This window comes from Myotis lucifugus, unplaced genomic scaffold (assembly GCF_000147115.1).
Source record: "Myotis lucifugus unplaced genomic scaffold, Myoluc2.0 scaffold_215, whole genome shotgun sequence".
In the NCBI taxonomy this organism is placed as follows: domain Eukaryota; kingdom Metazoa; phylum Chordata; class Mammalia; order Chiroptera; family Vespertilionidae; genus Myotis; species Myotis lucifugus.
This window is the reverse complement of record NW_005871263.1, coordinates 782,049-795,242: the sequence shown is the minus strand read 5'-3', so window position 1 is coordinate 795,242 and position 13,194 is coordinate 782,049.

Genomic DNA, 13,194 nt, shown 5'->3' with positions numbered 1-13,194 from the left:
TACATATTTATGATATAACTAAAGGCTTGGTGCACAAATTCATGTATTGGTGGGGTACAGCCCAGGGGAGGGGCCCTGGGTGATTGGTGGGTGGCCCCACCCTCTGGTCAAACTCTGGTCGAACTCCCAGTCGAGGGGACAATTTGCATATTACCCTTTTATTATATAGGATTTTACACATGAGTTTCCCAATTTGAAAACAAGTATATCATGGGTGCTGGTTTTCCTTAGTTGAATTTCTGAAAGCCAGGTGGCTTTAGCACTTACCACTTTTCCAAGTCCCAGGCTATTTTGAAGTTTGGGTATTAGAAACTCTCACATGTAATAAAATGGTATAAAAAGGAAAGTTGAACACAGGACTCAGGGTACAATGACCTCAGATGAGAGGAAGGAGAGGATGGGAATGGGAACCATGTGGTTAGATGCACGTTATTGTCACGCCCATCTGATGGTGCTGAGCTTGTTTGGTGGTGAATTTGTGGCTAATATTCATTTGTTAGGCATCATCCCTATACACCAAGGATGCAGGTTCAATCCTCCATCAGGGCACATGTAAGAATCAACCAGTGAGTACATAAATAAGTTGAGCAACAAATCAATGTTTCCCTCGCTTCCTCTCTCTCTCTCTTTCAAATCAATTTTTAAAATTTATTTAAAAAAATAAGTAGAGCAGATCATGCTCAGACAATAATGAGAATATGTCACAAATCATTGTGGTTAATCCAATTATGTGTACCTGAAATTCAAATAAAAAGAGAAAAGAGCCCTAGCCGGTTTGGTTCAGTGGATAGAGCATCAGCCTGCGGACTGAAGGGTCCTGGGTTCTATTTCGGTCAAGGGCACATGCCTGAGTTATGGGCTTGACCCCCAGTGGGGGGCGTGCGGGAGGCAGCCGATAGATAATTTTCTCCCGTCATTAATGTTTCTATCTCTCTTTCCCTCTCCCTCTCTGAAATCAATAAAAATATATATTAAAGGGAAAAAAAGAGAAAAGAGTGAAAAGAAAAATGTCTGTTGATTTGATCACCTTAAAATTTAATCTATCGAATCACAAATTAGTTTGCTAATAACACACAAGAACTGCCCTAGCTGATTTAGCTCCGTGGATAGAGCATGGGCCTACAGACTGAAGGGTCCCAGGTTCGATTCGGTTCAAGGGCACATGCCTGGGTTTTGGGCTCAATCCCCAGTGGGGGGTGTGCAGGAGGCAGCCAATCAATGATTCTCTCTCATCATTGATGTTTCTATCTCTCTCTCCCTTCCTCTCTGAAATCAATAAAAGAAATATATTTAAAATAATAATACTAGACAAGAACTGCTTGATGCCTGGTACCCTGTTGTCTTTCACTTTGTCACATTTTCCATCATTGTTTTCTATGAAAGAAAAGGCAAACAGTCCACCCACATTTGCCTTTATTTTTGGTCCGTCATCCAGAGTTATGTAGAAAAAGACCCTTTGGAGTATTTAATTGAGAGTTTTATGGAAGGGCTCTTAGGACCATTTCATGAATCAGCAGTGGCTATCTATTTTTTTAAAATATATTTTATTGATTTTTTTAGAGAAGAAGGGAGAGGGATAGAGAGTTAGAAACATCGATGAGAGAGAAACATCAATCAGTTGCCTACTGGGGACGTGCCCGCAACCAAGGTACATGCCCTTAACCGGAATCGAACCTGGGACCCTTGAGTCCGCAGGCTGATGTTCTATCCACTGAGCCAAACTGGTTAGGGCAGTGGCTATCTATTTTATCCTTATCTGCCCATGTGTCTAGGCCTGTAACACTGACCCAACGCAAAGGCATAAATTTCCAGTTCCTTTGCGTCCACTTAATTAGAACTGGAATCTGTGTGCTCATAGAGGATGTCAAGAGGGAGGCCACTTAGGTCATGTCAGAAGAACACAGCTGACTCATTCAAGAAATCTTCAATGGGCATTAGGAATGGGCAGGAAGTGGTGCCTGGAACACAGCTGTGAACGGGACTGACTTGGGTCTGTCCACACACTCACATTCTAGTGGAGGAGAGAGGTGACAAACCATCAAATATACAATTGCAGAATGCGATTCTTTGAAAAGGAATAATGCCTGGGTTGGTGGCCAGAGAAGACCTCTGATAAGAGGCCGGAAAGGGGAGATGGCAGGAGTGATGAGATGAGTTGGGGAAAGAGTGGGAACAGCAAGTGCAAAGGCCCTGGGGCTGGAAAGAACATCCTGAATTGGAAGAGCCAAGAGGAGCCAACTAAGGTTGAAGAAGAGGAGGAGGAGAAGGCCAGGGTCAGATCCTCTTCCCGAGGTCCCCAGCAGGATTGAGCTCCTGCTGCCCACAGTGACAACCCACTGATATGCTCCCCGTCTCACTCCTCCATTTCCCCTCCACAGCTTCCTGAGCTCTCTTCCCAAATCAACAGCTTATACTCAGGTTCGTGTCCCGGGTCCCCATTCTCTCACTCAACTCTCTGCTGGGACCTGACACCCAGTAGGTCCCCAGAAAGCATTTAAACAAATGCCCCTGGCAGCTGAAACATATAGAGAAAGACTGGTACAGGAACTTTTTGTTTTTGTTTTGACTTTTTTTTTTTTTAAGGAGAAATCGAGAATATTATTTTAGTACCTAGAGGTTTTTCGTGAGTGGACTACACTACATTTTGTGCTCTCCATGAATACCCCAGTTTCTTCTGCTTGCCAGATACTGGGACTTTTTCTCCTCTGGAATTTTATTCCTGGGTCCTTAGAAGAAACACAAGAAGAGCCTTTGCTGGGGCTCCTCCCCCTAGTCTGGGCCTGGCCACAAGGCTGTGTAGGGAGGCAGAGGTCCTTCCGACACTCAGTTCCTCGGGAGTGAAATAGGGCCTGTTGCAGGCCGGCACATGTGCTCGGCTGGACGCCGGGGACACCTGACCGCACGGGACTGGCCAATGTTCTTTTTATTGCTGAGTGGTGTCCATGGTGAGAGAACGTACTGAATTGTATTTCAGTTACTCATCTGGGTCATTTCCAGTTTGGGGCTATTATGAAAAAAGCTGCTAGAAACATAAATAGACTTATTCACTACATTACTTTCATTTTTCAAAACGAAGTCCCAGTCAGACCTTTTTCCTCTCCACTGTTTGTTCTGAAATGTGGGTCCCCATTCCCAGTAGATTGACCATGAACTGCCTTTTTCTAGCGCTCGTTTCAGCCTGGTGTCCTCAGCTCCTCTGGCTGTAAGAGCTGCAACCTGGTCAGCTCAGATCTCTGGGCGGGAGCCCGAGCTAAATTGGCCAGAATTAATGCAAAGTGAAGGCTGCTCTGCAGGGGCAGAGCTCAGAAATTCAGCGTTAAGACTCTCCCCCGGGCCTTATCTTCTGACATCTGGGGATTACAGCTCCGTCCAGCTGACATGGCATATGGAGGGCCACGTGAAAGACACACAGACCACACAGGGTACACTTGCCCCTCAACACGCATGAGGAGTTGGGAAGAATGTTCCAGCAGCCTCTGGAAGGAAGGCGATTGAGTGGCGCGGCTTATAATTCCCTTCTGTTCCCCGCAGGCGGGCCGTGGGGCTCATTCAGCCTCTCCCTTGCTCCTTGTCTTCAAGTCTTTTCCCAGCACTTTTTCTGTCAGCACTCGCTTTGCTTCCAAAGCCCCTGGAGCAGTGAAAAGAAACATGAAAAATGAGGTACACATCCAGAATCAGCTACGTAATTTGCACAGCCCCTTGTTCGTACCAGTAAGAATTTCATGATGGAGACAGCTGAGCGTGAAATCGTGTGGGGCCCCGAGTGACTGCCCTGGCCCTGAACACGGTGCAGTGTGTGGGATATTCGGATGTCTGGAGGCATTTTGGTTGTCACAGCTGGGGATGGGCAGCTGGTGGGTAGAGACCAGAGATGCTGCTTAACGTCCCACAATGCACAGGGCAGACTCACAACAAAGATTCATCAGACCCCAAAGTTCAGTTGTGTCCAGTTGAGAAATCCTGCTTCAGTCAATGACAATTTTGATATGGGCCAGAAAGAAAAAAAGAAAATTAGGGGCTTTTATGAAAACACACAGCCAGGGAGGGCCTTGGGCTGGGGAAGGCTCCTCAGAGGAAAGGCCCTTAGAGCGGAGACAGGAAGAATTAGTCTGAATTAGCTGAGCCCAGGAGGACCAGAGGAGGTGACAGACGTTGGGTCTTAAGGGGTCAATTCTTAACCTCCTTTTGTTCTCTGTGGAGCTTCAAACCCAAGTGAGAAAGAAACATGGGATTTAGGTCGATGAAGGTGAAAAGCCCACATTTATAACTAAAAAAACCACTAGGAACCGGGCTTAGGTACTGGCCAACCTTGCTACTATGCTGTCCCTGCCTCACCCACTCACCGCCCCAGCCTGCAGGCCCCAGCCTGCTTCTCAGCAGAGCATACTCCCCACCCCCAATCTCAAAAAGAGGAGGCAGGAAGGGGCCATAGTTTATGCCCCAGTTTCCTCTCCCCAGTTCGCCCTCTGGGTAAGTCAGAGGATGAGAGGGCCAGGGAGGGTCGGAGAAGCAAGAGGCTCCTCCGGCCCAGTGGTCTTCTCTGTAGCTGCAGAGGAAATCCCCTGGGGAACTCCCAAAAGCCCTGTGCCAGGCAGCAGTCCAACCCACGCCAGAGTTGAAGGGGCCAGGCATTGGCATTTTTTTAAAGCTTCTCCTTTCCAGGGTTTTCAGATAAACTACAGGACACTCAGTGTTAATGTAAAAACCATTGAAACCTGTAAAGAATTTTTGTGAGTTTATTTGAGCCAAACTGTTGACAATTGCCAGGAAGCAGAACCTCAACCAATGGAGATAATGCTCCGGAGAATGGCGGGTTACGTCTATTTTTATACACTGCAATCAAGGGAGGGGTCGTAGGTGAAATCCATTGGTGATAGATTAGAGAGGCGGTAGAAAACAAAGCAGGGAAACCCCTGGCATTGGATAAAAAGTAAATGATAAACACATACTTGGGTGCAGGAACAATTCACGTAACAATGAAGGAATTTGTGGTATCTGTCCTGGCGCCCAGCATATTAGGTTGTGCCCCAAGGGGGTCCAGATAAAGGGAAGTTAAAGTTACCCAGACATTTCAAGGGTCTGTTATTATAGATGCACAAAGACAGATAGGCTCAGTTAAGGTAAAGGTTGACCTTGTCAGTGAAGATACAGGCCTAAGATGTAAACTACCCACCATCACTGCTTTTAGTTAATGTTTAATTTCAGACCATCCTTTGTGGTTACTTTAGGTTTCTGAGTTTGCAAGATCGCCGTGCAGGCCTTCCCTGAGCTTGTCAGGTTAGCATGTGGCCCCTTTTGTCCACACCTGTTAACTTTGTATTTCAGAAAAACAAATACATTTTTTATTTTTATTTTTTAAATATATTTTATTGATTTTTTACAGAGAGGAAGGGAGAAGGATAGAGAGTTAGAAACATTGATGAGAGAGGAACATCGATCAGCTGCCTCCGGGGATGTGCCCGCAACCAAGGCACATGCCCTTGACCGGAATCGAACCCAGGACCCTTCAGTCCACAGGCCGACGCTCTATCCACTGAGCCAAACAGGTCAGGGCAACAAATACATTTTTTAATCCAAGTGTGTCCCACTGATTGCATGGGACATGCTCATATTACAAACGTTATTTATCTGAAATGCCAAGTTAGTGGGAGTTTTGTGTTTTTGTTGTTGTTGTTGTTGTTAATCCTCACCCAAGGATCTTTCTTTCTTTCACCGATTTTTTTTTTTTTTTTTAGAAGAGAAAGTGGAAGGGAGAGGGAGAGACAGAGAAAGAAACATCGATGTGAGAGAGACATATCAATTGGTTGCCTCCCACATGTGCCCCAACCAGAGCTGGGGATAGAGCCTGCAATTGATTTTTTACAGAGAGGAAGGGAGAGGGATAGAGAGTTAGAAACATCGATGAGAAAGAAACATCGATCAGCTGCCTCCTGCACACCCCCTACTGGGGATGTGCCTGCAACCAAGGTACATGCCCTTGACCGGAATCAAACCTGGGACCCTATAGTCTGAGGCCCAATGTTGTGGACCAACATTTGTGAGAATAAGACCACCGACTCCAATTAGGTCTTAAATAGCAAGCGAGGGATTTATTGAACTGGCCAGGTGACTGCCACAGGCTTTCTCCTCCTGCAGCAGCCCTGAGCTTTGTGCTTGGCGAGCTTTTATTCCCCGGGAACCACAAACGTCCCTGATTTCAGTTAACAAAGGGTCTAATCAGGACCTTGATGCAGATGTCTGGGAGTGGGAGACTTGGAGTTATGCCTGGTTACCTAGCCTTGACCCCATCCTTATTAAAATTTTTTACTGAAATTCAATTCATCACACCAATGCTCTATCCACTGAGCCAAACTGGCCCGGGCGGGAGTCTTGTATTTTTTAAAAAATATTTTTCTATTGATTTTTAGTGAGAAAGGAAGGGAAAGGGAGAGGGAGAGGAAGAGGGAGGGAGAGAGAGGAGGAGGGGGAGAGAGAGAGAGAGAGAGAGAGAGAGAGAGAGAGAGAGAAGGATACATCAATGTGAGAGCAAAACATCAACCTTTACTGGGGCCCTGATGGGCAGTGAACGGGCAACCTTCTGGTGCACGTGACAATGCCCAACAAACAGCCACAGCGGCCAGGGTGGGTGTCTTGGATTTTTAGTTGCTAAATCTGGCAACCCTGGGATCCCAGGTGACTCCCACCTGCAGCCAAGGCTGAGAAGCACTGAACCAAGGAAACAGGAAGGGTGGGAAATAGGTGTTCTCCTCCCACACCCTCCCACCTTGTTCCCTGACCCTGAAGCAGAGCTGTAAAGTCTGTGGACAACTGGGGTGTGCGGTCCCCATGGGGGAGCAGCAATCCTTCAGGCCAGTCCAGGGCCTGCCTTCTGTGCTCCTATACCAGTGTGCCTTATGGATCTTTCTAGAGCGACTGGCTCAGCAGTGGGCTGGAAAAAAACCACATTTTTTACATCAACAGAAAGGATGGTCAGTACTCCTCACCGAAAGTGAATTTCCTGTTTCTTTCACCATATCCAGTTGTGGCCAGCTTTGTTTTCCAGCATGGCCCATCAGGGGTTCGGTACTGAGATTATATACACTCCCATAATAAAACCGACCCCAGTGGCTTTGATCTTACAGCTCATAAAGGCAAGTGGATTTGAACTCAGCCTTTAATTCCCTTGGACTTCAGCTACAAGGACTCTTTGACATTAATTTGTCTCAGAGAATATAATAAAGCCTTTCTTATTCAAAGTGGAGTCAATGGACAGTTAACTATGCGAGCAGGGGTAGGACACCCTGATTGGCCAGGTCTGGCCACATGCCCACCCCTGGAACTGGGCTGGGTACAGCTCCACCCATTGCATGGATTGTAAGTGAGGGACAGGTGGTTCTGGTTTTAAAGTGCAGGTTTTATTATTATTCAGGAATGGTGAGGCCAACAGGTTAGGAGATGAATGCGTTACCCTCACAGATCCCTAGAGGAGGAGGCGTGCCCTGGGGGACCCACCTAGGGAGGAACTGGGGTTGGTCAGGAGGCTGGGGGTGGGGGGAGGGGCGGTGCAAACTTGGACAAGAAGCTTTATTGTGGTTTCCAGGAAGAGGAGGAGCCGGGAGACGGGGTGAGCAGGTTGAGAACTGGCTCCTTTAAATGATCTCAGCGTCTCGGGCCGACTGGGCCCTGGGTGATTAGGGCAGGTGGAGAGCCAGACAGAGGAGGAAGTTGGGGCTCTGGGCTCTGGACCCACAGTTTGCACATGAAAAGTGTACTTCTGGGTGCAGAGTTTACTAACTCTAGGAACTGGCTAATTCAGGGAGGGGCAGTCCCTCCAGAATCAGCAGGGCCCCAAGATGTCAAAGCATCAAAAATACATAATAACGTGACATGATTAACACAGTTCTCCAAAGGAAAACCCCCTGTCTGTGGCCAGAAGTGGAGGCAGATGCCAGGCAGGCAGAAACAAAAGATCCACTACCCACATACGGTTCCAGACTCTTGGACCCCAAATTCCAACTCTGCTTACTTTGTCAGTTTTCATCCTCACACTCCCAGGTGACCCGTCTTTCTTTGTCCCTGGGATTGAGTGCACCCCCGGGCCTCCAGGTTAGTCCCGTCCTGAGATCCCTGACAATGTGACCAGGTCTTCTCCAGGCTTCTCGGGCCCATGTCGCTGGGTCCACGGGCCACATCTGCCACTGTCATTCATTCGGATCCCTGCCGGGAAAAGCTGACAGTTGACGGTGGCGGCGGGTCTCACTTCCCTTGGCGCTGGGCCCTCTTGATTTATTAAACCATCCAGAAGCGGTGCCTGCTGTCGCAGGAGCAGGCGTAATCCGAGCCATTTCACGTTTGTCTTCAGGCGCTGCTGACAGAATTGCTAGTCAACTCCAAGGCCAGCGCTGGGCAAGCGAGAGACGCACCATCAGGGCAGCTGCCATCAGACTGACAGAAGACTGTCAGGTTTGGGGACACTTTGGGCTGTTTAAGGGGCTTTGTCCTTTTTGTTCCCACCTCCCTAGTCATTGAGATCCTTCCCCGGGGGGCTGGGGGTTCATTAGAAGCTGAAGATTAGAGGGCACCACTTTTGTGGTTTTATGATTGATTCCCAGGAGGGGGAGCTGATGAATGGAGGGGACTTGAGCCTGGGTCCTGGGTTCTGTGTGGGGAGAGCGGGCTCGGGCGTCTTCTGGAGCAGTTGGCTCTCGTGCCCAGCTCTCAGCCTTCCCTTTCCTCTAGCAGCAGCTTTATCTCACATCTTACTCCAGCAGGAGTTCGCACGCCCATGGAACCGTTTTCTCTGCTGCTTGCAAATTGTGTGAACTGAGCAGAGGCCCTGGCAATGGACTGAGTTTGGTTTTGTTCCAAGCGATTATTTTGGGATCATTTTGATCTGTACAAACCCAAACAAGTTTGCTTTGTGACACTGGTCTTCCCCAGCCCTCCTTCCCAAACCCGTCCTTCCTGTGGTGTCCTTGGGCTCTTGTAGCGTCACCACCCTTCCCGCTGCTGAGGCCACAAACCTTGTAGTCATCGTTGCCTCCTCTTGCCCTCTTATGCCCACATCCCATCTGTCATCAAACCCTGTTGGCTCTACCCTCAAAATACACCCGGAGTCTGCCCATTTCTCACCGCCTCTCCTGGGCTTCTAGAAGGAACCATCTCACCCTGCTCTTCCTGCTCCTACCTGGCCCACCTCAATCTGTTATCCCACGGCAGCCGGAGGAAATCTGTTAACACCCATGCTCAAAACCCTGCCCTGGCTCCCGTCTCACTCAGACTAACAACCAAATTGAGCAGGGGACTGCCACCTGCCCTCTGATATCTACACTTGGTCTCCGATGCTCCCTCCTGCTCACTTTGCCCACCCCTCACCCCCCTTGCCTACACTGCCTCACTGTTGAGCCTCCAACACCCCAAACGTGTGCCTCAGGGCCTTTGCATAGGCTGTTCCGGCTGCTTTGCCCATATGTCACTTCCTCAGGAAGTCCTTTCCTAATTACTTCATTTAAATAAATTAAACTTTAAAAATGCAATGTAAAATCGCCTGTCCTCTCAGGCTTCTGTGCTTTGTTTTTCTCCAGGGCGTGCCACTCCTGACGTACTGTTTTCTTGTTTATTTGTCTACTCTCTGTCTCTGTCACTAGAACATCCACTCTAGGAGGGCGGGGACTTGCGTCTGTGTTGTTCCCTGCTGTATCCTAGTGCCTAGAACACAGTAAATGCTCAATAAATATTTATCAAATGATTGATTCAATCACTCTGGCAACCATCTTATGGTCTGAATAAGAGTTTGGAACTGTTGATGACCCTTAAAAAAAATCTGCATGATGTGTCTGAGTTTTGAGTATGCATAAGGGTCCCCTTTTGTCCAGAGCTCTCAGAAGCAGTTCTCTTGCCAGTTTGGTGGCTGAGGGAATGAGTAACCTATTACTCTTCCTTGTGAGTGAAAAGTTCCATTGATACTGTGTCTCCACATTCTTTGAAAATGTCATTGGGGATGAGTCATGGGCCAAGGGATTGCACCATGAAGCTGACCCATGAGCCAACTCAGTGACTAAATCTTCCCCATGTAATGTCACCAGAGTCAGAGATGACCTCCCCTCCACCAAAAAAAAAAAAAAAAAAAAAAAAAGAAAAAGAAAAAAAAGAAAAGCATTTTCACTGGGGATACCAGAACCATATTGGGTGTGGGTGTGCCAGACCTGGGCAGGGTAGCACAGGTCAAAGGCATGACCTTCAGGAACACTTCTGACTGTCTGGCAAGTCACTCCACTTCTCTGAGTTTCCTTGTGTGTAAAGTGGGGATGATGTTCTTGTTCATTCATTCAACCAATATTTATTGACCACCGAAAAGGGGCTGGAGATGTTGAGTGAGCCAGACAGACAGGCACCTGTGTCCTTGAAGCTCACAGTTGGTGAAAAAATAGATGATAAATAGGTAAGAAAAGATAGATATGAATTGCACTATTGAGAACGTCATGAAGGCAATCAACCAGGATGGTGGCAGAGAGGTAGGGGCCAGCCTGTTGGGACCAATGTTTCAGGGCCATCAGGAGGACGTGGCACCAGGTGGACGAGCCATGAGCAAATCTGGGTAGAGGGACCAGCAAGGGCAAAGGCTCTGAGGTGGGAATAAGCTCAGTGCATTTGAGGAAAGAGACCAGTGTGGCTGGAGTTGGGGAAGGAGGTGAGGGGACAGAATAAGGTCAGGGTCAAAGGATGGTAGGGGGTTGGGGGGGGGCAGGGTGAGCAATTTGTTCTATGGACCCACCAAGGACAAAATGTCATTATGCATAGAAAGCATGAATGCAACAAGGTGAGTCTTTCCTTCTGGTATGTCTCAGCTGGGGGGTGGGGGGCTGGACCCCCAACTGAAGACCTCCTGGTGGGCTTTCCCCTGGGCTTCCTCAAGCCTGCAGACATTCCCAGGAGAAAACCAGGCTGCCCAGGGCAGTGGCATACTTGGAAACCAGAGAGGGATCCTGGAGAGGGTGCAGGTGGCTGGGAGTCTGGGTCATTTTTCAACCTGGGCCACATTTGAGCGGCGTGGTGAGTGGGCTCATGGTAAGTCACTTCAACACTGCAAGGCCACATTTCTCCGGGGCTGGCCCCAGGAGCATCCCGCCTTCAGTCTCTGACGAAAGCTGCCATCATCAGCCTTTCTGATTTGCAGCTTCAGCAGGATCAGCCTGACAGCTGTTTCACTACCAGGAGGGGGCGCTAGATCCCTTTTAAAAAGCTTGTCATTATGTACACTTGTATTTTTTTAATGTAACATTCCTTAAATCAACTTTTAAAAATAAAAAAGAACTTACTTTAGTCTCCTTTTTAGCAATGATAATCATTGCATCACAGATTTTCTTTACTGGTTTAGTTTTTCCCTAATACATATGAAAATAAATACATCTAAACCACCACAACAAAAGAAATTTTTTATGCTGCACTTCCTGTGAAACAGGCATTGTCCTAACAGCTTTATAAATATGACCCCATTTAATTCTCACACAGCGTTCTGAGGTGAGCACTATTATTATCACCCCCTTAGAGATAAACGGAGGCAGAGGCTAGCAGACTCGCCCTGTGGCAAGTGTCAGAGGTGTTATGTGAGGCATCTGGAGTGGTGGAAACCATAGAAACAGAAGGTTGAATGGAGACTGCCAGAACAGGGTGGGGTGGGGGAAGGCGGGGGTGGGGGGGTGGGGAGGGGGAAGTGGGGAATTTTTCAATGAATATAGAGTTTCAGTTTTGCAAGATGAAAAGGTTCTGGAAATCTGTTGCACAATGACGTGAATGTGCTTAACACTACTGAACTGTACCCATAAAAGTGGCTCATATGATAAATGTAATGTTATGTGTGTGTGTGTGTTTACCATAATTAAAGTTTTTTTAAAAAATAAAATAAATTTTAAATAATTTGAAGTCTGGCCATTTAGATATTCTCCAATGCAAAGTAAAGGTTCAAGGACAGGAAGAAAGGCATGGGTGGTGGACCCCACGGTGCGGTCAAGGGAGAGCACAGAGAGTGGGGACCTCTCAGCCCACCGGTGGCAGCCAGGCTCCCTGGTGTCATCCCAGAGCCCTTGTCTGGGAGGTGATTCTGAGAGGGTGGACCGTGAGCTTGATCTTAGATACCATTTTTAAAAAGTAAGTATGTTGCCCTAACCCAGTGGTTCTCAACCTTCTGGCCCTTTAAATACAGTCCCTCATGTTGTGACCCAACCATAAGACTATTTTCGTTGCTACTTCATAACTGTAATGTTGCTACTGTTATGAATCGTAATGTAAATATCTGATATGCAGGATGGTCTTAGGCGACCCCTGTGAAAGGGTCGTTCGACCGCCAAAGGGGTCGCGACCCACAGGTTGAGAACCGCTGCGGGGCCTAACCGGTTTGGCTAGTGCAGTGGTAGGCAAACCATGGCTCTCGAGCCACATGCGGCTCTTTGGCCCCTTGAGTGTGGCTCTTCCACAAAATACCACGTGCAGGTGCAAATCAGATTGAGGACGTTTTTAGCAAAGGCCAGCTTAGGAGTACCCTAATTAAGTTAATAACAATGTACCTACCTATATAGTTTAAGTTTAAAAAATTTGGCTCTCAAGAGAAATTTCAATCGTTGTACTGTTGATATTTGGCTCTATTGACTAATGAGTTTGCCGACCACTGGGCTAGTGGATAGAGTGTCGGCCTGTGGACTGAAGGGTCCCAGGTTCAATTCCGGTCAAGGGCATGTACCTTGGTTGTGGGCACATCCCCAGTAGGGGGTGTGCAGGAGGCAGCTGATCGATGTTTCTCTCTCATTGATGTTTCTAACTGTCTATCCCTCTCCCTTCCTCTCTGTAAAAAAAATCAATAAAATATATTTTAAAAAAGTAAGTATGTTGTCACTTTATCATGTATTTACTTATCTTTTCCTCAACTAAATGTAATGAGACTCTGCCAAATGTTGTTGCTTCAAGGATTATGCTTCAGGTTTATTTAAACTTTCCAACTTGAACTTAAAAAAAAAGATGTTTGTCTATGCTTTTAAATAATCTAATTAATACAAAAAGAGTAAAAAGTGAGCCTCTTCCCCACCCGAACCTGAGCGCCCAGTTCCCTGCCCCAGGGCAGCCCTGGTTATCAGCCTCTTGCTTCTCCTTCCTGAGGTCTGTGCAAGAGCAAAGATGTCGAAGCATCTCCCTCCCTCAGACACACTGGTGAGCGTGCTCTTC